This window comes from Mustela nigripes, chromosome 3 (genome assembly GCF_022355385.1).
Source record: "Mustela nigripes isolate SB6536 chromosome 3, MUSNIG.SB6536, whole genome shotgun sequence".
NCBI classification, from domain to species: domain Eukaryota; kingdom Metazoa; phylum Chordata; class Mammalia; order Carnivora; family Mustelidae; genus Mustela; species Mustela nigripes.
In genome coordinates, this window is record NC_081559.1 from 144719118 (window position 1) to 144743821 (window position 24704).

At 42.3% G+C, this 24704-nt stretch overlaps 1 protein-coding gene across 1 annotated transcript in view; it reads right to left on the reverse strand.

The window, feature by feature from the left end:
* The window catches only part of PAG1 (phosphoprotein membrane anchor with glycosphingolipid microdomains 1), a 138361-nt gene that overhangs the window by 83511 nt on the left and 30146 nt on the right, over positions 1-24704 (reverse strand). Inside the window, exon 2 of the mRNA XM_059394772.1 lies at positions 9073-9142. The gene's annotated coding sequence lies outside the window, so the exon portion shown is untranslated. The remainder of the gene's footprint in view (positions 1-9072; positions 9143-24704) is intronic.

Sequence of the window (24704 nt, forward strand, 5' to 3'; positions counted from 1 at the left end):
AGACAAAGTACAGCATCCCTTCCTGATCAAAACTCTTCAAAGTGTAGGGATAGAGGGCACATACCTCAATATCATCAAAGCCATCTATGAAAAACCCACCGCAAATATCATTCTCAATGGAGAAAAACTGAAAGCTTTTCCACTAAGGTCAGGAACACGGCAGGGATGTCCATTATCACCACTGCTATTCAACATAGTACTAGAGGTCCTGGCATTAGATCCAAACTCAAAATTGTGTCCATTAGTAAGAAGCCAAGTTTCATTCCCATTATTCACCCAGAGAAACTTACTCTTAACCTAGAATTTTTAAACAGCTCATTGTTTCCACGGATCTGAGGCACCTTTTTAATCAAGCTCAAAGACAGAAATCAATAAATACCCCAAGATCTGAGCACTTCTGAAATGCTGGACTATTAGTATTTACACCTTATCTTTAAATTAATCTGCAGAGTTAATTCTATATAATAGGTATAACAGAGAAGTACCATAATGTTTTTCTTACAGGCTGATTTTTTTAAAAAGGCAAATTACAGCAAGTTGATGGCAAAATTAAGGTAAGAATTGAAAATCCTGCTATTATTCCATTTTAGCATCTCTTGGAAAAGTAATCTATTCTTTCCAGAACAGAATAAATTTCTCTCAAGAGTTAGATTTTTCAGAGACTCTATAGCATTGAGCACACCTCCTTGCTAATTTAATTTTCTGCCTTTCCTCTGTTAATAGTTAAGACCAATTTGGAATGACTTTTCCATATTATTGAAAATCAAGAGTGTGGTTAATGCTTTCAGGCCACTATGGTAAAAAAATGTGACTCCTTCAAAGTGTAAAAGATGGTCCAAATCAAGTGGACTTTTCTAAGACAGGAAGTGGCAAAGGCCCTGAATTTCAAATCTGTTTTCTGTCTACCTAACGCTATCCAACAAACATTATTTTTGATGACCACAGAACCCACACTTCCTTGGTTCGCCTGACATGAGGGACCATAAAATTATATGCAGGCTCCTCAGCAGCTTCTTTGCTACCTGAAAGAAGACATTGATTCATACATGTTCCCATTTTTATCTGTTTTGCATAAACAAAGCAGACCTGTAGAAAAGACTGGATTCATTAGCATGTAAAATACAGCCATTAGTGGAAAAGCGATATTCCCAGACATAACAAGATCAGACTCTGGCATCTGGGCTGGACCTGGGGGTTAAGAGGTAGACCATTTCCAAAAAAAAAAAAGCTTTCCTTTGGTAAGAGTTAGTCCCAGGGGTAAATTAAATAACACTACCAAAAAAGGATGCCAAAACAAGTCATTGCTTGGGTCTACCATCACAGCAGAACAATCTATCCAACCGACCCTTCAGTGAATGGGTAACTCTTAAATGTGTTTCTCTCTCAGAATCTTTTGGAAGCTCCATCTTATGGTTGGAAAACTTGACAGGACTCACCTGCCTCAACTACCTATCACATTAAGAGACAGGAGATGTGTTATCACCATGCCAGCCAGATGCTACAACCAGGAAGCAAACACTGGCTAATTACAAAAAAATACAAAATTTAAAATACCATGGATTCTACAGCAAGGGAAGGCGACAGTCAGGTCTGCTTCCAGGCGGTAATGATGAAATGGTCTCAAAGATGAAAATGAGGGGAAGATCCGGAGAAGAAAGCAGATCCAGAACATTTGGGTGCTCTCTAATGGCCAGGCACTGCTCTGGGCACTGAGTATACATGGTGAAAAAAACAAAGTCTCAGCTCACTTCCTGGTAGGTGAAGAATGACAGAAGACTAACACCAAAGTATCAGTGGGGAAGTAAATTAAGAAGGTCAAGGATTAAGAAGTGAAAATGTCTTGAGGAGTTCCTGAGCCATGGATGCTTGGGAGGTCCTCTTTGAGCAGGTAACATTTAAGTTGCAATCCACTTGTCAAGAAGAAGCCATCCTCTATGCTTTCAACTTGGAAGAACTATCTTTGCTGGGAAAAATTGGAGAGATATGATTTAGTCTCATAATCTTGCATTTTTCTCCTGTTTTTATGTTTGAAACATACATAATTTTTAAACAGTAGAATATTGGTCAGATTACATAAAAAGATTATAAGACAAAGCAATTTGAAATCAGTCAACAATAAAATAATTTGATCCTGCCACTCCTGACAATTTAACTGAGTGTCTCTGTGCTCTGTAACAGTACCCACGCCCATCCCCAGTGCCACCAGCTGGCTTCGAGTCCGAGTGGCTATCTGCAGCCTATACCACACTTAGACACTCAAGAGGCAAATGTCTCCAGTTAAAGTAAACAGGAGTTCTTTCTTTAGCAGAGGCTCAAGAATATGCTCAACTAAAAATTAAACTTCCCTCGTCTTCTGCAAACATAGCTTGTTTGGCTTAATAATTGCCTAACAATACCTGAAATTGTATGTACACATTTGATGGCCTAAATACATTCAAATGTGGGAAAACAATTTTCCCACATTCATGTCTGGCAGTGTGCCCTCGCGCTATGGGGCATTTACAGAGCGATGGCAAAGCTTGGTGTAAATGAAATAGTAAACCCTGGTTTATCACTCCCGAGTTTCTATATTTTCTGGCTGTCCCACTAGGAAATACTCAGCTTCATAGAATTCTCAACCTGTGGTCATTTCCCTACATGAAGTTTTGGAAAGAATTCTAATTTCTTGTCTTTTCCCCTGTTTTCTGATTCGTCATTGTTAAAAACCCCCAGCAGAGACAGGCTATCAGCATAACCTGTCTGATGTCTTTCGGGTGTCTGCATGAGCACACGAAGAAGGGTGGGCTCTGGCATGGACCGAGCAACATGTCAACATCTGGAGAAACTATGGTTGTTCCCAGAGGTCCACCACTCAGAATTGTCATGTGTTACCAATTTGGATACAGGGTCAGCTAGCTAGCGGTGACACCTATCATTCCACTGATGATGAGTGTTGACTTGCTAAACCCAGAGGGCTAAAGAAGAACAACTTTCCTAAACAGCTTCCTGGAGGGGTGCAAAGTTAATTTTCAAAGATAGGGAAGAAGGGTAGGATTAAAGAATATGAAGTTGATTATACTGGAGGAATGTCAGAAAGACTTTGGAGGACTTTGTTAAAGATGTTTAGAAAACATAACAAATAACCTTAACCTAATGGTTAGAGTCCAAGAGCCAACCCCCTCCTCTTCCAACAGGCCCTGTAGTGTGCTTCTCATGCCAGGCAGTTTGAGTTTCTGCTGAAGATAAGATCTCAACCTCACAGCAGCAATGTCCACAAGAGTCAAACTATGGTAGGAGCCGAGATGTCCTTCAATAGAAGATGGATAAAGAAGATGTGGTTCATCTATACAATGGAATATTTCTCAGCCATCAGAAAGGATGAATACCCACTGTTTGCACTGACATGGTTGGAACTGGAAGGGATTATGCTGAGTGAAATAAGTCAAGCAGAGAAAGACAATTATCATATGGTTTCTCTCACATTTGAAACATGAGGAATAGCATGGAGGACCACAAGGGAAGGGAGGGAAAACTGGATGGGAAGAAATCAGAGAGGGAGACAAAGCATGAGTGACTCTGGACTCCGGGAAACAAACTGAAGGGGGTGGGGAGATAGGGTAACCAGGTGATGGGTATTAAGGAGGGCAGGTGTTATGATGGGCACTGGGTGTTATACACAACTAATGAATAACTGAATACTACATCAAAAACTAATGATGTACTATATGTTGGTTAACTGAATTAAAAAAAAAATCTCAACCTCAACACTCCAAAAATAACTCTTGGAATCGTCTTACTTTTGCCAAGTGAGTCATCTACTCATAAAAAGAACAGCAACTTTCTTGGGGCTTAAGGGGAGAAACCCTTGAACATGGACATGGCATCCCACTGTATCAATGCCTAACACAGCGAGACAAAGAGAAACAAATGTGACCAGCAGTGAACAGTAACCACAGTGAACAGCTTTATGTCCTTTCCTTTCTAGTTCCTAGAACCCTCCTCTGAAGAGGCTCTCACACTGTTGCTACCAGGAGAGATCAAACAGGGAAGAGCCAAAGGGGCAGTGTCTAAGAGATTTGTCCCAAAGCTCTGGAGGGGGACTGGGGCCCCCTGGGAGCTACAGACCCAACAGGAGCACCCAGCTGCCCTCCGAAGCAGGTAGTGAAGTTTCCAGTTCCTAAACTTCCTTTTCTAAGGAAACTGTGGCTACTGGTAGATGAGTTAATCATTGGAAATCTTTTCACAGAAAATCATGGACCACTTAAACTGGAAAGAGCTTTCTTTGTTTTTCATGTAAAAATATTCCTAATTTCAACTACCCATTTTTTCTTTTGTTTTCTCTTTCCATCCTCTTTAAAAAATATCAACAAGTTACTTTTAAAAGAAAAAAAAATCTTGATATATGGAAGATGATGGAAGTCAAGTGAATAACTCTCATTTGTTAATGAACAAACACAATGACACTATAAATAAAACTTCAATCCTTGAGAAGCTCAAGAACTCAACCTTGGGTCACCCAGCTGCTAGGATAGCATCCAGGTCATCTGACTCCTCAGCCAGTTCTACCATGTAAAGATCAGAGAACTGATAGATAAAATTCCAGGAGCACCTTGGTGGCTCAGTCAATTAAGAATCTGACTTGTTTTTTGGCTCAGGTCATGATCTCATAGGTCATGAGATCGAGCCCCGTGGTAGGCTTGGCACTCAGTAGGGAGTCTGCTTGAGATTCTCTCTGTCCCTCTCCCTCTGTCCCTCCCCTCACCCACATGTGCATGCTGAGCAGGGAGCCTGATGGAGAGCTCAATCCCAGGACCCTGGGATCATGACCTGAGCCCCAGAGCCAAAGGCATATGCTTAACCATCTGAGCTACCCAGGTGTCCCACAGAGGTATCCTGTCTTCTTAAAATACCACCAAGTAGACAAAAGTATTCCAAAGTGAAGGAAGTATCCCCAAAAGGGAACACACTTGCGTTACCTGCCCTTTGGGGATACCCATGCTGTGGGATCCCTGCACTATGGGACAACTTTACAGGGTTGCAATTAACAGGCCCAGCTCGTCTTTCAGGAGCAAGCTGACAGACTTGGTGTCAACAAGGGGTTGTCGTTGAAGCTCTGATTCTATCCAGCCTGATGTTCCAATTTTAGTTACACTTCCTTTAGGTTCGTTTGCAAAGTGGCAACAAAAACAAACAAACAAACAAACAAAAAACCAAAAACCCAGAGGATGGACGTTAACCATATGCTGAAATTTTCCTTTCACACTTGGGAGCACAGCAAATGCACTTTTTCAGGCTTATGAAGTAACCCTCCAGCATCATTGATTTTCGAGTCTTACAAAAGCTCTCCGTATTGTGCCTTCACCACAGCCTTACGCTGCTATAACTCCTGTCAGACATCATCTTAGCTTTATGAATAAATAAAACTATGCTCTGGGGAAACATTGATTTAAGAGGAAAAATCAATACCCATCTAGCACGTGATCGACTTGAGCTTTAAGGCTACTTATCCCCAAAGTACAATGCAATAACTGAGTGTAAAACCATACCTTTTTTTTGCACCCTAATAAAAGGTAAGCGAGGGTAGGGGAAATTGGCAGGCGAATGCTTGCCTGCCATAGTTCCTAGCATAGCAGGATTTTTCTTTACAAAGTAGTTAGCAGATATTTCCAAAAGGGAGGAGGTAGGGAAGGAGAAAAAAGAAATGGATGAACCAATGGTACCAAAATCTTGATAGTGTGTGAATATGGATTGTGAATATATGAGAATTCACTCTATTATTAATTGTCCTATGAATGCAAGATTTCACATAAGAACATGAAAAGTATTTATGTTTGCTTGGAGAAAACTCTACAAAGCTGACAGCAGCCAAGATGCTGATAATGGTTCTCTTTGGCTAAGAGCCTCCCGTGGAAGCTTTTCTCCTTCCTAGGGAGTTCTGCATTTTCCAGTTTTCTGTAGTGAATATGTATCTTGCTTTTATAACTCAGAAGACACACACACAATAAATGTAGCTAAGGACAGCAAAAAAAAAAAAGAAAGAAAGAAAGAAAAAGATTAGAGAGACTGCCAAGGATTTGGTTGACTACTGGCCCAGAGAAAGCCAAGACTCACGACGTAACACATACTTTTCTATTCAGCTCTTTCTTACTGCTCTTGGACATTTTTCAGGGCAGAAGCAGGTTGCTATTAAAATTGACTGGTTTTAAAAATAAAGCTAATAGCTTCTGCTGCAATTAACCTCATCTTTGTGAGCCAAAGATGAAACAAGAGATAAAAGCCGGCTAAAGTCACTATTTCCTCAGCCCTGCTCTCACCCGACAAGCTAAACCTATTTTCACAGTGGAGACAGTTGTTCAAAGTCCTGACAGGCCTGTGGTAACCTCTGGTTACAAAGCCAAGGCTTTTGTCTTCCTGCTCACAATTGGTTGGAATTAAAAATGAATTCCATTCTTTTTCTCTAACTCCTCAAAGATCCAGTCTTTTGCTAATTGTGTTAACTGCGGTCTCTCAAGAAACACTCATGTGTTGATTTGGATTAGGGCTCATGTCTCACCAAACAGTTACTGATGCTGTTCCTTCTCATTGCTTGTCTTTCTGATATGTGGGAAGAACAAGTCTGGAAATTTAAAGCACTTTTTCCAAGTCAAAGGCGATTAGAGGCCTGGAAATAGGTCGGGGTAATCTAAATTTTGAACCTCAAATTTAAGCACAGTGAAAAGTAACTACTGTCATCACCAAAGCTGGTGAGGATATTGGCTGAATGTACTTCTAAGTTGGAAATGACACACAATTAAAATTCCAAAAGTATCTATAGGAGGGTCAGACATATAAGTGGATAATTAAATACAGCACAATCAGAGACACAACTTAAGAACTGTGGAAGCCCAGTTATATTGGGGGATCAGGAGGGCTTCTCGCAGGACATGAAAACTGAGGTGGATCTGGAAGGGTGTGCTGGAATTTATCAAGGAAAAAAGGGCAAGGGCATTCTCAGAAGTAAGAACAGCACGCACAAAGGCACGTGTGCCTGAAAGCCAGCTGTGTGTTGGAATATCCTGAGAAATTCAGTCTAAATGAAGCTGAAAGTCTAAATGATGCTGAAGTGGGGAGAGGCAAGCAGTGCATGAGAGGGCTGCACAGAGCCAGTCGTGGAGTCCACACCAAAGTGTTTGGATCTATTCTCAAGGTTAAAGTGTACACAGAAGTCACTGAGTAGGAAACCACGTTCTAAATTGGGGAGCAAGGGACCTAAAATCGGTAGAGTTTTGGAAGAGACTTACGTTAGTTCTAGCAACAGACTGAAGGCCAGTCATGAAGGCCAGAACTAATGTAGTGACAGTAGCAGACAGAGGAGAGACTGGGAAGATATTTACAGCGAACATTTGTAGCAGCTGGCAGTTAATATTTGCCCTCACCAAGCCCCAGTCACTGTTCTTGGAATTTTCATATATGATCTTAAATCCAGAATCTGGTGTGCACTGGATGCAGAGGGTGAAGCAATGTCAGGCTGGAGATTTCTGGCTTAAGTCACAGGGTTGACAGTGATGCCTTTAAGTGAAATATTGATTCCAGGAGAAGGAATCCGTTATAAGCAGAAGGTGAGCAGGTGGGCAAGGGGAAAATGTTTCACTGAATCCAATATTAATTTTGAGAGCTGCCGGGGATACACAAGTGAAGATAACCAAAACATTGGGGTCACGAATTTGGCAGAGAGCACACTGGAAATTTGGTCGGGGGAAAAAAAATCCTCGGTTAAATTTAAGCAATCGGCCCTGAACAAAAAAAGGAGCACACAATACAATGCTTTCCAAAAACTCAAGACTGTGATTCCACTACAGAAACATCTGAGACCTATTCTATAATATATAGATTTCTGAGTTAAACCTTAATGCCCCCCAACTGGAAAATGTTTCATTTCGGGCCCACAAATAAAATGAGTAAGGCAAGCAGCTAGTGGAAATGGAAGTGCATTAGAGAAAATATTTAATCCCCAAATTGAGATTTTAGTCAAATGTTGGGTGATCAGAGTGAAGCATTTTTGGAGTGTGGATAATCAAAGCTCTTAATGCACTGATTCTTTAGGCTAAGTTAACTAACAAAAGGCAGGCTGTTTTCCAGAATCTGTAGTCATATTTAAAAAGACCTCAGAGGGTAATCAAAATGACCCCGAAATCACTCCCTGTTCTTGTAAGAGGAAAGGGTTACTCTGAAAGAGAAAGAAATTCTCAGCAACTTAAAAGAAAGATTTAATTAAAAGACAGTGGCCTATTTTACTAGATTCATTCTGTAAAGAGATGGGGAACATTCAAGCCAGATGTACGCCTTTCTTTCTAGCCCCACAGAGGAATTGCATAATGATGTATAATGGATAGAGGTCAGTCAGGTCACAGTGTTTGAGGTTTGTAAATCTTTTAAATGGGTGAACATAGCACTTTGCAGCCCAGGATTCATTGTAAAAATTGAGAATCAAGTAGTAAGCTAACTGCTATAACTAAATCTAAAATATCTTTGTGTTAACTTGTCCTTCACTTAGGTTGGATAATTTTTTTTCTGGATTCGGTTCTATTCGAAAATGACCCAAAGTCATTAAGGAAATTTGATACAACTTTATCATTAGCATATATGAGATTCCTTACACCACTGAGAACAGTGAACACAGCCTCATAATTTTGATTGTGGTGGCAGTGACAGTGGGGAACACCCCAGCATCCTATTAATCTATCCAACAAACCCTTAAGACGGTAACAGTGATTATCCTTATCTCGAAGTTGAGTAGAGAGACCGAGAGGGTAGGCATTTTGCCCAGTCTCTCACTGGTATTAGAAGGCAGAGCCAGGGTTGTGCCCATCACCAATAGGAAATGCCACACTATAGAAAGCATAACCATTGATGTCTCACAATCTCTATGGCAAAAACCCCTGGTGCTGAATTAGGAACTGTACAGGCTAATACTCTTGAGATTTTTCAGCTTCAAAGCTGTGTCTAAGTTCTACAGTGCAGGGTCCCCAAATAATCTATCGATTCCCATACAAACTTAAGCTAAAAGCAAGCTTAAATAAGCGAGAACATAGAATACATCAGATATGTGAATACCTTGAAATCACTCTTTTCCGGCTCTGAGGTTACACCCAACTGCTGAAATAAGAGAACGGCCTTGTGTTTTCTGGAAAGGAAACACAAGAAGAAACAATTTCAAAACTCTGAACTGAAGGAACATTACAATAGCTAAGGGTAAAATGATCACCTTTTCATTTACCTATTAAGGTTCTGAACAATAAGAAAAGCAACCAACAACTCTTTAATTAACCTTTAGTATTTTAATACTATAAAAAAAGAATGTTGAAAAACAAAGGTTAAACCTTTCATTTAAAATATTCACAGACCTATATATTTATCTGAAATTTATATATGCGGAAAAGTGTACATGACATTACATGTGCTCCCAACGATGAATAATTATGCCCTGGAGGTTTTAGACACATTGCTGCATTCTGCCTTTCTTTCCACAGACATGGACAGTGACTATGGGTTAGTACTGCACACCTCACACAGAGACCTTCTGAGTTCTGCAAGATACCATGGGTTAAAACAAAAAGGGCTGCATGTCCCAGATGATGATGGCCTTTTCAAGACAAAGATAGCTGGAATAAAGTGGTACAGAACAGTGAATATATTTAGGCATATTATTTTATTTTCCTCTTGAAATGTGCCATATTTTTGTTAGCATCATTCTTACCTTAAAATAAAGATCTCATTACTTATAAAGATCATTTCCTCTAAGAGGAAGGGTGATGCTATTTTGAGGAATGTAATCTCAAATCTGAAATTTTGTTTTTGTTGACTATGGATCTAGGAAGACAACTTAAAATATGTTAAGTGGAAGTAAAAGGCAGAGGTCATGAAAGAATGGCCCAATAACTAGACTGAATATTCTCAGAAACAGTATCCACTGATGTAAACCGATGCAAATTTTTTTCCTTTTTGGTAGTGTAAAAGAGAAAAGAAAGCCATTTCTTACGAAAAAAATGAAATGCAAGTGAATGCTAGAAAGAAAAAGAAATAGTAAAATTGACAATAAGCAAGGTGGTGTTTGCTCTGTGAGCTGCCGTATCAGACTCTCCAGGGGCCACCAAGAGCCCCCCAACCCCTACTGCACTTCATGGAGCCTACACCCACATAGTCTAAGAGCCTGAATATAAGCTCCAAGAGAAAAAGGGCAGTAAATGGCAAGGAAGAGTCACACATCGGGGAGGCAGGCAAACGGTAAAGATCACATTTACTGTATCTCAACAAAGAAAGGCAACGGAAATTCTTTCCTCTTCACCTTTTGCTGGGAAATTCCCCATTCTGTACCACTAAGCGTTACAGTTCAGCCATATCATGGGTTTTGGTAGGTTTCCTGAAAACTTATCATTTATAGAGCCAGGAAGGTGCATTTCAAGCTCTAATCAACTGCGTCAGAAGCAAGTGTTGAGAGTAGCACCTGTTTAGAAGTGGAGAACTATTTTGAGACTCTGCTACCTCTGTCTAACAAGCCTTTCTGAAAAACCTCTGTGCTATCTCAAAGCGAAGAGGAGAAGGCCCAGTTCCAGAGACCAAGTTACCAATATACATGATACAGAGACACAGGTAACAACAGACCTATGTCCAGGTTGTGAAGAGACCACAGAAAAGAGAGTGAGGGCTCTGTGCATAGGACTCTCCAAAGCTCTTCGGATGAAACCCAAGCCACTTGGCACAGTGTGACAAGCTCCCCATCACACACCTGCCACCATGCCCAGCACCCTAGTGGAGCCTCCGCCTCATCTCCCTAAGCTCCCACTCACAGTTCTCCCTGCCTCTGCCACACTGTCGGTTTACTGCCTTTTTAAGAGGTCGAACAACTCGACCTCGAAATGAATATTGAGTAAAGCAGTTGTTTTTCAGCTGGAAACGATCTGTAATGTGCTTATTCAGAGTAGGTGGATGCTGGTACCTGGCAGGGGTAGTCCACCAACCTAGACCAACAGCCTGTCACAACCTTCTCAATCTTGCCTGTCTCTCTCTCTCCCCCCACCCTTTTTTTTTTTTTTTTTTTTAAAGATTTTATTTGACAGAGACATGGCGAAAGAGGGAACACAAGCAGGGGGGCTGGGAGAGGGTGAAGCAGGTTTCCCTGAGCAGGGAGCCAGATGTGGGGCTCAATCCCAGGACCTTGGGATCATGACCTGTGCTGAAGGCAGACGCTTAACGACTGAGCCACCCAGACACCCCCAATCTTGCCCGTCTCTTCTTTAGAGTCCAGTAGAGAAGTAAACTACAAAGAGCAGTGCAAAGTACAGAGCACTGGAATGTGGGGCTGGGAGATTCTTTGTTCTGAAGGGTTGGTGTTCCTTCACGCCTCAGCTGTGGTGACCAAAAAGGTCTCTGGAATTTGGCAACTGTCCCCTTAATGGCAAAATCACTTCCTAGCTGAGAATCACTGGTCTCAACGAATGATGACTTATTAAAGCATAGTAATATTTTTATCTTAACTTCCATACTTTGCAGAAAGACAACAAATTGGATAAGGACAAGCAGAAAGGGCACGGGTGAGGGAAAAGAGAGGGAGGAAAGCACATATATTGAGCACCCTCTGTATTCTCGGCCCTAATACAAAACACACTCTGCTTTGGATTCCTCAACCAAAGCTTGCTCAAAAGCTTGGGAGGCAAGGATCTATGCTGGCAATGTTATTAAAAGCAAAACTCTTCAGAATGAAATTAAAATAAATATTTCTAGAACTTTCCACACTGATACACCTTTCCTTCACTTGCAATGGACCAACTGCCTGCATTTCTCATCCTTGAGAATGGGCAGCACTACACAGTCCCATGGAGAGTGCCTCCATTTGTGGCTTCATAGGACATTTCCTCTACCAACTTAAAGCCATGTACGTGGTTGTTTTCATAAGCATAGGCCCAAACAGCGTCATATGCATGGCAAATATCCTCTTTCCTAAATGCATGACAAAGTAGGCATAGTTAGCCTGTGGAATTGTCAAATGCTTTCATTACAGCTCTCTGTCAGGTCCCAAGTAAAGACAGCATGCTCTGTAGCCCAGAACAGGAGGGTTGGTTAAAGGCTCATGTGACTATCGACCTCCCTGAGAGTGTTTACTGAGAAAGGACAGGAATTCTTGGACAGAATTAGATGTTGGTCATTTTCCCTCCTGATCCCGGAAAAGCCTGGCAGGCCCAGCAACCTCTAGGACATTTGGCAGTGTCAGGTCCAAAGGGGTCCCCAAACAAGGGTCTCCCATAGCCTTGTCTGTTCAGAAAGGATGACAGTGGCTTTTAAAATATCTATGTTGAATGGAATACTATGCAGCCATCAAAAAATGAAATCTTGCCATTTGTGATGACGTGGATGGAACTACAGGGTATCATCCTTAGTGAAATAAGTCAATCGGAGAAAGACAACTATCACATGATCTCCCTGATATGAGAAAGTGGAGATGCAACATGGGGGGTTTGGAGGGTAGGAGAAGAATAAATGAAACAAGATGGGATCGGGAGGGAGACAAACCATAAGTGACTCTTAATCTCACAAAACAAACCGAGGGTTGCTGGGGGGAGGGGGGTCAGGAGAGGGGGGTGGGGTTATGGACATTGGGGAGGGTATGTGCTATGAGGAATGCTGTGAAGTGTGTAAACCTGGCGATTCACAGACCTGTGCCCCTGGGGATAAAAATACATTATATGTTTATAAAAAATAATAATAAATAAAAAAATTTAAAAAAAATTAAAAATCTATGTTGATATATTGTTTTTGTTATAATTAGCTTTTTCAGATTCTCTTCAAATATAATCACATCTTCCACTCTAATACATCTAATATCTCTTCAAATGCATTATTTAAGGATAATTTCCATGTGCTGGACACTATTCCTCGTGGTGTTTCCATACTGACCAAGGCAGACAAAATTCCCAGCCCTCATGGAGTGTCCTGGTAGGGGATGGGAGACAAACCAGCCATCTGGCAAAACAGTTATGAGAATTACTAAACAACTGAAGCTAGTCTGGGGCATGGGTACAGTCATGCATGCCCTTCAACGTGACCATCATGGTGGCACCACTGGGAGACTCAGAGAATGCCCAGTGCTCCCATGGCTCCTCCAGAGGAGACCCCAGACATGGGCCCACATGCAGACATGGGGGTGAACCCAACAGATGAATGTGAGAAGCAATTTTATCAGCGGAAAGTAAAGAGGGGAAAGAAAACGGTGAAGGTTTCACAGAAGAGCAGAAAGTAGGGTTGAGTCCTCTGGAAGAGGGAGATTGTGAATGAATGGACAAGGAAACCAGCAGTCTTAGGGGTCCACTGGGTAAAAACAAGACCTATTAGTGCAGGGGTGCGTGTCCCTCTGGCCATATCAACAGCACAGATGTGGGCGGGTAGAGAGATAGTGTAAGCAGGTGAGTAAAATGAGGAAAGAGAGAAAGAAGCAAAGAACCTGAAGGTATAGCAAAGGAATGTTTGGAGGGAATGGAGAGAGAGAATGGCATCTAAGCGGGGTAACTGCGAAAGGAGAACCCGCAGGAGTGACAGTGGAAATTAGCAGGATCAATGGATTGTAGGTCCTGGCAGAGCCCCAAAATGCCTGAAAGTAAGGTGTGGGGTATAGTTGAACACAGAGGTGGTGCCTGGAGAACAGGATGCTTGGAGGGAGAGTGGGCTAAACCCTCACTATTCGAAGTGTGGTCCCCGGACCCGTAGCAGCATCAGCATCTGGAGACCTGGGTGAAATGCAGACTTTCGGATCTACTGAATCTGAATCTACATTTACCAGGTGACTCATGTGCACACTAAATTTGAGGGAGACCTGGCTTACATCTGAGCCTGACCAGAAGCACGGGCACCAGATAAAAAGAAGCTACTGAATCAGTTTCTGAGGTTAGGGACTTCCCTGGGGTTCTGCTCCCCCTCCTCCACTTTAAACGGCTCATTTTGGCTTCCTGGGTTTCCATCCAGCTGCCTTGTGCCCTTGCTCCGTCCTGCCCTGCAGCCTTACAATATTGCTGGCAGGCTTTAGATTCCATTTACCAAAGAAGGCAGCCCCTCCAAGCGCCTCATTCACATTCCCGCCCTTGCTGTGTAAGCAAATGACATCCCCCTGCTGCCTGAGACCAAGTTCCAGCTAGCCCCCTCTGCTCTCACCAGCCTTCGAGGTAGTAAACTGATACTTAGCGCCCTCCATCCAGCCTGAATAATTCCACATGTCTACGCAGACCCATTACTAGGCACGGATGCAAAATATACGTATTGACAAAACATAATAATATGACTTTTTAAAGCTGCAGCTTCCTGCTATTGTAATTACTCAGGATTTTGTGTCTCCTTTAAATATGAGCAGGCTGCCTTCACTCTTTATAGTTACTTTCATAAAACAAAGAAAACAACAGCTGTACACGATACTACAGGATGAAAGATGAGGTTGAGCCTAATTAATGTAGGCTCTGCTTCAATAACAGCTTTATTCCTGATAAACAGAGTGTGACATTTTCATTAACCCAGATACAAACTCCCGTACAAACACTCAGAGGTGAAAGAATATAAAAATTCCAAATTTAGAATCTGTCACTCTTCTCTTTCAGTTCCAAATGATCCCAGATGCTGTCACTTGCAGCAGTTTTATTTTGGTGAGTAAAAATGACTGCTTACGAGTCCTACTACTTGCAGATGCTGTGCTACACAACCCGTACAACCTCATCTCATGTAACGTTCAGGAGAATTCCATGGGCTCTGTACTACTGTTATTCTGGTTCCACAGAGGGGAAAACTGAGCCTTGGAAAGGATAAGTAACACAGTCGGTGAGTGGCTGAGCGAAGTGTCAAACCCAAGTTTGATCGAAGGTGGAGCCTCACTGAAACATACCATTTCAGACTGGATTCACTTACAGCTGTCACCCCAGAGTGTGGCCCTTGTGTCACTGTGTCCCAAAGCATATGCACAGTCACCACTAAATATTACATGTGCCTACATGAGTCAAGAAGGTATAAACCAATGCTCTTTAATCTCATCATCCATAAATATTTTGATACAGACCCTCTTGGTTAGTTGGGACCTTTTCTAGATCTGTGATAATTCTTTCAGCTGTTTCTAAGCTAGAAGAAATGAACAAACTGAGCCAATCTAACATCATTCTGATAAATTTTGATGTGGTTATAACAAACCTGCTCATCACTATGGGTACCTGAATGCAATCTCTGGTGGGTGGGTGGCCTGGCCTCGAGGAACAGAATCTGTTCCGCTAGCAGGAGAAAAGGCTGGCAATGGCCTCTCGTCTGACCCCTTCCTCCACCAAGGCAGCAGAGACCTCAGATCTGTTTAACAAGCATACAGGAAAGAAGAGACCCGAATCCAAACCTTCCTGTGTGGATTAACTACCAAGAGACTTGGGACACACCTGCTTCCTTCCTTGAATCCCTTAACTGCCCATAATTCAGAGGTACTAATGACTGGCCCTGCCTGCCCTGCTTCCCGAGGATAGCATGAGGATGACCTGATGGCCCCAAGGCCTTGGGATGGGAAGAGCTGAGGTTAATGAAACTGTGTCCACACAATACATTAAGCAATACGAAATCAGGCCAGGACACCTACACGAGGTAATCAGAGTTGGCAAGTGAGGCCAATAAAATATATTTTTTAAAGTTTTTATTTATTTATTTGACAGAGAGGAGGAGGAGAGAGAGAGAATGAGAGAGAGAGAGAGAGCACAAGCAGGGGGAGCAGCAGAGGGAGGGAAAAGCAGGCTCACCTCTGAGCAGGGAGCACCTTGCTGGGCTTGATCCCAGACCCCGGGATCATGACCTGAGCCACCCAGGAACCTCTAAATATTTCTTCTGAGGTTAGTACAGCCAAAATAAACAACAATAACAACAAAGGAAGCCTCAGAAACTGACCTTCCCATTCCCAAATCCCCATCGGTAAAACAGAAACCTCTTCAAGTAAAAATCACAGAACCCCTTTCTAGTTTCCCAGATTTTAAAAGGAACAAAAAGCTATAAGAAAATAAATATCCCAAGGCCCATGCTGAATACATAACCTTTTTATTTTAATACATCCTATAACTGGATGAATATTTATCACTCAATATTTATAACTGTCTCTGCATAGTTCTCCATCTGTCTTAGGTTGTCAAGTCTGATAAGGCAAGGGCCAAACCTATTTAGTTTTTTTTGTAAAGCATGTGAAATTGTTATGCATAATTAGGCACTTAAAGGGTTTTTGATGAAGATGATTATGAAGACTGAGAACAGTTAATACCATGGCAGGCATGCTTCCGGAAACCCTCCTGTCGTTCTGAAATGTCAGATGATCACGCCCATAGACTCATAGAGCTAATGGGCTTGGGGACAGCGCAGAGCTAGCGAAACAACACGTGGTTTGTGGCCCAGCAGCAGCAGCATCACTGCCGGAAGCTCATGAGAAAGCCAAAGCTCGGGCCACACCCCAGACCTACTAAATGAGAAGCTGCAATTTAACAGGATGCCCGGGGACCATGTAAGCACACTGAAGTCTGAGAAGCACACACCAGAGAACCATACATACAGTTCAACATACTTCATTTCACAGATGGGGAAGTAAGACACCCAGAAAGGCTGAGCGACAGATCCTGAACTGGGCTTGGTACCTTCCCAGCCCAACATTCTACCACCTCTTGCTCCTTCAGGCATATTCCTCCTAAAATTACTCTTCTGTACATCTACGAATATGTGACTGTCTACAGCTTCCTGAGAACACACGTTTCTGTTTGGCATGGAGTCCCTGATTCTTTCAACATTTTTTTAAAGATCTTATTTATTTATTTGAGAGAGTGAGAGAGAGAGAGCATGAGCCTGGTGGGGATCGGGTGGCAGGCAGAGAGAGAAGCAGACTCCCCACTAAGCAGAGAGCCCGATGTGAAGGCTCTATCCCAGGACCTGGTGATCATGACCTGAGCCAAAGGCAGATGCATAATGGACTGAGCCACCCAGGCGCCCTCTTTCAACATTCTGAATACACTCATAAGATGCTGGAAACCGAGCTCTAGAAAACCATCTTCTAGTACTGTGTTGGCTTACGGCACGCTGCCTGCAGTGAGAGACCACACCATAATGGTGTGTGAAACTGGACAGCATGCTTCTTGGTCGAAATCCAGATCCCAGGTTTCTGCACATTTCAGGTCTAGGGATGCAGCCCAGGCTGCCAATCATCTTTGCCCTTTACTCCCTACTTCACTAAATGCTCCCAAGGCTTGGCTGCTCCATGGCTCTGCCTTGAAGTTCAATTAAATGAACAGAATTCAAACCCACAGGGATATGAATTAAAAAAAAAAAAAAAAAAAGAACAATTGGAAAATTTTCAATCAGCTCTTTGAGTTGCCGTTGATCCACGGGTTTGTCACTTTTAAGCCAGTTCCCTCTACACTTTCCCCATCAGCCATATTATGCATTTCCTACATCAGATTAGGAGCCATTCATTTCTAACTAAATTAGGGGAATTTTATTATGGGTTTCCCCTTCGACCTCAGCCACAAAAACTAGTTAGTAAAGAGTATTCGCTATTCAAATTCCATCACTGTTGTGCAACTAATACTTCCCAAAAGGTTGAAAAGGACTGAGGCACACTTTAATCAGATCTGTAAATGGCAGATATCTGTCTTGACTCACATGTGAAGACCAAATGGCATCCTCCAACCTATGATGATAATACTAATTTCTGGAAAAAATATTAATTTCTCTATCTATGAAAAGATTGGCTATATTTTTTCAACAACTCGGAGTTTTCTTTGTATGTTCAGAAATCAGAAAATGATTTACTGAACATAAAAGGAAAGCTGAAGAAGGCATGTTTTAAAAACACAAAAGATTAATTGAATCAATAACTGGAAGTTTAGACTAAAGTTTTGGGGGAAAAATGTGAAAATTTTACTGAAAGCAAAACATTTAGATCAGCTGGAGACAAGAACAGACTGACCTATGTCGTAGGTACCACTTCCTAAATAAACCCTCAGAGAGACTACCTTATGAAAGACAGCCAGGCTTACCTTTGAAGCAGTGTTCTCTGTCTCAAGGCAACATCCTTCATAAGAGAACATTCCATCATTTGAGGATACAAAGTACCCCCAGAAAAGACCAGAAAAGATGAAGAAGAAAAAATACCAAGAGAAGATACAGCTTGCTGAAATGCAAGAAGCCTATCACAAACTAGCTGAAGTATCAGGTTTTAAGAAACATTCATTGCATCTTTGAGGTTGTGTTAAATCAGTCTATTAAGCACTAAGAACAGGGCCTAGCTTACAGTTAGTGGAATGTAAAATCTACCAGCATTAAACCCACATTCCCAAATTCCTGAACAGTAGCAACTGAATGAAACTATTTAACTGTTGCCTTTTAGATAAAGAATACTCCCTGTTTGCCACAGTCTTCACCACTCCCTAACGTCTCCCAGATACTGCAACCAGGTGCTAGCAGCTTCTGATTGTTGCAGGTCACTGCTGTTGTTCTTGGAGTTAACAAAAAGGGATGTAGCTTTACCCACCTCTCTACCAAATCACTGGCAGGGTCCTGGGAGGGCTTTGAAATCTGGCTCCCTTAATTCATTTAATGTACCCACACGAGCTTGTGACTCATACCCTGAAAAACGCTTTCAAGCAGCTGCTTCTGCCAGCACCATTCTCTTCTCCCCTTTCCCATCCCCAGTTAGAATTCATTTCTTCGAGGCTTTTGCCATCTTTCTGATCTCATCAGTTAGAATCTACTGCTTCATTATTATGTGTATTAAAATTTTAGAATGAGTCCTCTGGACTATGAATCATTTTAGGCCAATGGTTGGATCTTCTTCTTCCTTCACTTGAAGTTTTCATTGCTCACAACATCCAGCTGCAGCTTCTCAACCTTTCTATTGGAGCCATCATCATCACCATCTTCACATACATACAGACCTCAGCATGGACCTGAAGAGTGTGTGTGTGTGTGTGTGTGTGTGTTGGGGGGGCACGCTGCTGGAAAGGAGGTTGGGAGGAAGGGGGAAGATAAAAAGGACAAAGTAGGCATGTATATGCTTTCCCGGTTGGGATCTCTTATCCCCACAGGACCTAAAGAAACACAGTAGAGTGATAGAGGAAACTGGAAAAGATGAAGGAAAAAAGTTGCTCCGTTTTCTTCTAGTACTTCTAGAACTCCCCTTACCAGCTTCCACTCTGCAAAGTCAGATCTATGCGACAAGGTAGGATCAAGAGTGAGGAGGAGGAGACAGAGGTGGAGGAGGCAAGAGACAAGAGAGAGAAACATCCCCACTTCTGCTCCTCGTGAGTTCCTTACCCACTCTCCATTTTCCCCTACCTCAGAGATAAAGTCTGCAGCTGCTGAGAGAACAGGAAAGAGAGAGGGGATCAGAGAATCCGGGGCAGTCAGATCTGCTCACAGCAACCTTGCCTGCCATCTCAAGAGCCTTTAAACCTCCTTCACTCCTACATCTGTCTCAGGCCCAATCTCTCCCCGGCAACATGAATGCCTCTTCTCACGGCTCAGTCTGCTCTTGTTCCTCCATCCCTAAATCCACTCCAGGGAGCCACACCTGGGGCTGGAAGAGCAGCTCCTTGAAGACAGGACTCTCTCATCTTGTTTAGCTGGTGGATAACCATGCCTAGCACTGCCTGCCTGGCCCAGGAATCCAGGCCATGTGAATGCAACTGGTTCAATGGAAACTCCTGAACTCAAAAATACTTTTCCTTACAGGATCATTATTACAAATGTACTTAGGAAGTCTCTTGACATATAGAATTAGGAAAAATATAGAAACTGTCTGCTATGGTATTTCTTTCTTTCTCCTTTAGAGAGAGAGAGAGAGAGAGAGAGTGTGTGTGTGTGTGTGTGTGTGTGTATGCCTGCAAGTAGGGAGAGGGGCAGAGAGAGAGGGAGAGGCAGAATCTGAAGCAGGCTCCATGCCCAGCATTGAGCCAACACGAGGCTGGGTCTCATGACGCTGATATCATGACCTGAGTCGAAATCAAGAGTTGGATGCTTAAGCAACTGAGCCACCCAGGCAGCCCTGCTAGGGTATTTCATTTAATGCTAGAGTTTCTGGGTTCAAATTACTCAGTTCCATATTATTTCTCATGTACTTGTTTCTTGAGATAAAGTGACAAGTTTTTCATCTGTATAATAAGATCACATGCAAAAATATTTCAATCTATTACTAAAGATACTTTAAACACAAATATCTGTGGGCACCTGGGTGGCTCAGTCAGTTAGGTGTCTGCCTTCAGCTCAGGTCATGATCCCAGGGTCCTGGGATCAAGTCCTGCATCATCGGGCTCCTTGGTCAGCAGGAAGTCTACTTCTCTCTCTGCCCCTCCCCTCTGCTCATGCTCTCTCTCTAAAAAATAAACAGATAGATAGATATCTTGAAAAGAATTGAGGTAAATTTCACAATTAATAGGAAGGTTTTTCTCTTCTAGTCCTTAGGAAAGTGGAGATAAGAACTAAGGTGTTTTCCAACAGGGGCAAAGATCTTCCTAACATTTTATAATGTTTATAAAGCCATTCGTGAATGGCTGTATTTTGGAAATGAGTAGATATCTGGGTTTAGTGCTAAGACTGACCCTGAAAAAACAGCTAAGGTTGGAAGCCAGCCTGCAAAGAGATGTCTGAGAACACTCACACATTGATAAGGGTCCCAAAAGCATGCGTTGTTTTGACTGGCATTCTTTATCCTTCCTTATTTGTATCTAAGTTAGTTCCTAGGCTCCATTAAAAGACAAGCTGTTTCAGATGACCTTGCAGGTACAGAATAAAAAGAGCAATTGACCAAAAAAAAAAAAAAAAATGTCCAGTGCAGAGATGTTGCTACTTATGAAAGGAAACATTGACTGTTTGGTGCAGGAGAGAGCAGGCCTGTCTTCTGCCTTTGCCCTGTGAGCACTCCCTCCTAGAAGAGCCAACACTGCCAGTGGACTAACAACACAAAGCAGGCACTATTCTATGAACTTTTCATATGCCAACAATCCAATGAGGGAAATATGATTATTATCCCCTTTTACAGATGAGGAAACTGAAGTAGTGAGAGATTCATTATTTGCTCAAGCTCACAGAGCAAGTATGGGAAGCGGGTGGGAAATAGACATACAGCAGAAGTCTGGCTCCAGACCACAAGCTCTTACCCTCTCAACCCTTACTCTATTTGACATTCTGTTGCTCACTTCTCCATTATCTTCCTTCCCTCCTGCAAATGTTCCAGTTTCACCCGCAGAGGCATTATAAGCTAAGCAGTTGCTGATCCCCCTGGTCTGGTGAAACTCCAGCCAGGTTTCTGCCTTCTCAGACCTTCCCTTTGAATAAAGATAAGGCGGATTAGCAGCGAGCTGTGAAATGGGCAGGAGTCCACAGATTAGAGCCCAGCAGACTCTCCATTCCTGAAACCTGCCCACCCCCCTGACCCTTTTCTATCAGCACCAGTCACATGCCCAGCCTGGCAGGCTGTCTTCCTCTTGGGATCTTCAATCATCCCTCAATCCTAACACGATTTGTACAAACAAGGCCACCTCTTGTCCCCTGCTCTTTGATCAGGAAGCAAACAAAACAAACTTCTAATCATAATCTAATCTAATCATAATATCATTTGCAATACCATTATCCTGAGACAATATCGAATTATACAGGAGTTCAATATTGAGCATAATCAGTTCACTTCTCAATGTTTGCTCTGTAACAAAAATGTGCTAAGTACAACAAAGTATATCAATATGAATAATTTATGAGTCCTTTCCTCATTGGTAAATTTCCCTTCTGTGAAATTCTTTACTCCTATTTCCTACTAGGTCAACCACTCCAGATTGAATATCTGAGAATCAGGAGAGACACTCAGGGCTGGGCCCCACAGGAAGCAGTTGGGGTCTCTGAGTTATAAAACTAAAAACAGCTTTAATATTTTCTCAGAAAACTAGATGCAGAAGAAATATTAGCTCTTACTATGCATATCATATACCATCCAACCAAATTATAAGCACCTCATTGAAACTCCAGATAGAACTACCAGAAGGTCCTTAGTGAGGACAGTTAAAGGATCTACAACAATGAAGATAGTAACTGCATAACACTCATTCTTGCTGATTTAAGAAATGCCAAATGAGCCATATTCTCTTCCATGTATATCGATTTCATTTTAGTGAATAACTTTCATAGATGGCCCAATGGTATCCACTCCTCCAACTACGCTTAAGTCTTAGAACTGAGGTTTTCAGAGATAGGACTTGACTTTATAATTAGGGAAGATACAACTATACAAACTGCTAAAATAAAAGGTAGAACATTAAAGTCACGATGAAGAAATGTGGCTTGTATGGGAAGAAAGAAACAAACAAACAAACAAATGGAGGGGAAAGAGAGAGAGAGAGAGAGAAAGACAGACAGACAGACAGACAGACAGCAATAGATTTCTTACCGAAGAGATCAGAAAGGCTGCCTAAACTTGGCAGAATAAGTCCCATCTGGGCAGGTGAGGTGAGGGAGGTAGAACATGGTCCTAGCAGAGGTAACAGCATTACAGCTTCAGGAAGGGCAAGAGTCATAAATTCAAGTGCTGACTCTTGTCAGGCAGGTACCACATCAGTGAAATGTACCAGAGGAACCCAAAGCCTTCTTAGGTCTATGATTTCGTAGAGAGGGGGGTTAAAATGTAACTTTCCTCTACTCTGCTTTAAGAAAAACAACAGTGCTACATGATGATAAAAAGCTGCTGACTGGCTGCATTTCCCAGGGGCAATAAGGAGTGGGGAGGCCTGTGGCAAACATCCTTCTTTTAAAGAGCCAGTCACCAAGCATAGGTATCCAAACTTCCTGGGGGAATATAGGCATGTGAACCCAAGGTGGGCAGATTTTCTGTGTTTTTCTCAGAGAAGCTAGAAATTTGGATTTTTCTATACCTCACAATATTTTAATGAATGCTAACATAAATTTTAAAAGAATACTTTGCCACCCAACACTAAGTAGGTCAACACAACATGCTTGAGGATGAGGTTTGAGGGCTTCTGAGGAGGTGGGAGTAAGATGGGATTTGGAGAGCAAAGCCTTGGACTTTCATTCCCAGAATGACTCTCCTGTGGCCTGAGGAAAATGCTTAAATTTTCCGAGGTCAGCACCTTGCTCCAGAAACATACTTGGAGACGAAGTTAACAGCCTACACAAAGAGGCAGAAGAGTCAATCATTGAGAAAGAATGTTAATGATGTTGGATCTCTTTTCTTTTTTAAAAAGATTTTATTTATTTATTTGAGAAAGAGTGAGCCAGAGAGAGAGAGAGCACAAGTAGGGGGTAGGAGCAGAGGGAGAGGGAGAAGCGGATTACCCACTGAGCTGGGAGCCTGATGCAGGACTCAATCCCAGGACCCCGGGCTCATGACTGAAGGCAGATGACTAACCCATGCAGCCACCAAGGCGCCCCCTGGACATCTTTTCATGTGTTTATTTGCCATCTGCATACCTTCTTCAGTGAAAGGTCTAGTTCTTTCATGTTCTTATCACATTGTTTGTTTTCTTTGTATTGTTGAGTTTCATTAGTCCTTTATTAAACACATGGTTTGCAAATATTCTTCCTCACTCAGTAGTTTTTTTCTTCATTTAATAGAATCCTCTGGAGAGCAAAAGTGTTTCATTTTGACTACATCCAATTTATCAAATTTTCCTTTTATAAGATCATACTTTCTGGTATCAAGTCTGAGACCTTTACACCTAGCTCTAGATCTTAAAGTTCTATTCCAAATCTTCCCAGGAGTTTTATACTTTTATTCTTTACATTTTAAATCCATTATCCCTCTTTCTTCAGATTGCATAAATTCTATTATTCTCTCTTCACAGCAGTGACTCTTTCCTCCATCATTGCCATCGTGCTGTTGAACCCATCGACGGAGATCTCTACCTTGGTTGTCATATTTTTTCCAGTTTAAGATGCCCACTAGGTTCTTCATGAAATTTCCCATTTTTTAAAAAAGATTTCCTTTATTTACTTGTCAGAGAGAGAGAGAGAGAGAGAGCACAAGCAGGGGGAGCAGCAGGCAGAGGGAGAAGCAGGCTTCCCACTGAGCAAGGAGCCCAATGTGGAACTGGATCCCAGGACCCTGGGATCATGACTTAAGCGGAAGGCAGATGCTTAACTGACTGAGTCATCCAAGTGTCCCAAATTTCCTATTTCTTTGATGAAACTTTCCATTTTTCATGTGTATCCTGAATGTTCATAATTGCTGAACAACGTCTTTTCATGATGGCTGGTTCAACACTTCTGTCACCTCAGTGTTGGCCTCTAGTGATTTTCTTTTCATTCAGTTTGGGGTCTTCTCATCTGTTAGCATGACATGTGATTTTCACTAAAACCTGGACGTTTGGGGTATGGTGACACTCTGGATCTTATGTAAACCTTCTGTTTTGTCTGCCTTCCTCTGATACCATGGAGACAACGGAGGAGAGAGACTATGTTATCACTGCCGGGTTGGGGTAGAATCACATGCCTCCTAGACCTCCACTGACACCTGAGAGAGGGGTTCCTCCTTGCTGCTGGCCAGGGAGCACTTTGGGCTCCCCCCTGGGCCCCTGCTGACACCTTCCTGGCTGGGAGGAGTAGTGTTACTGCTTCCAACAGGGATGCCGCTGACACCACTCCAGGGGTGGAGACTTGGGGGCAGGTGTGTGTGTGTGGAATCTAGATTCCTCTTGTGGTTTCCACTTATT